Raw genomic sequence first — 515 nt, forward strand, 5'->3', positions numbered from 1 at the left:
GTTTGATTTTTTGCTTTCTATTTATTGTTGGGTAAAAACTTGAAACGAGACACCGTATTTCCTCAACTACAGTAGTGGCCATCCCTATAATAGACGTCATGCCCCATTCAGGTTCCATTTGTATTGTCTGCTTAAGAAATAAATAAATGCCTCCTTATACAACCAACTCCCTTTTCCCCGTCATACAATTATAAACCATTGAACATACAATTTTGTTGATAATGTAATGCCTAACAAAGCTTTTAAAGTAATGCAAACAGTAGGTGTTTTTTATTGTATTATATTTTGATTTTGTTTTTACCATTTTTATTTTATCATTGCATTATTTTTTTTTGCGAGCAGGATTTTGCTACTTTAGTTGCTATTTTCTTTTTGTAATAAAATACAATTATTTTTAAAATGTATTTTGTTTTCATCTTTTGTATTTTATTTTAGACTTGTTAGCAGTAATTTATTACTTCATATGTCATTTTATTCAGTCAAAAATGTTTATTACTTGATGAATCTTGTTTTCA

This window comes from Phycodurus eques, chromosome 2 (genome assembly GCF_024500275.1).
Source record: "Phycodurus eques isolate BA_2022a chromosome 2, UOR_Pequ_1.1, whole genome shotgun sequence".
Lineage (NCBI taxonomy): Eukaryota > Metazoa > Chordata > Actinopteri > Syngnathiformes > Syngnathidae > Phycodurus > Phycodurus eques.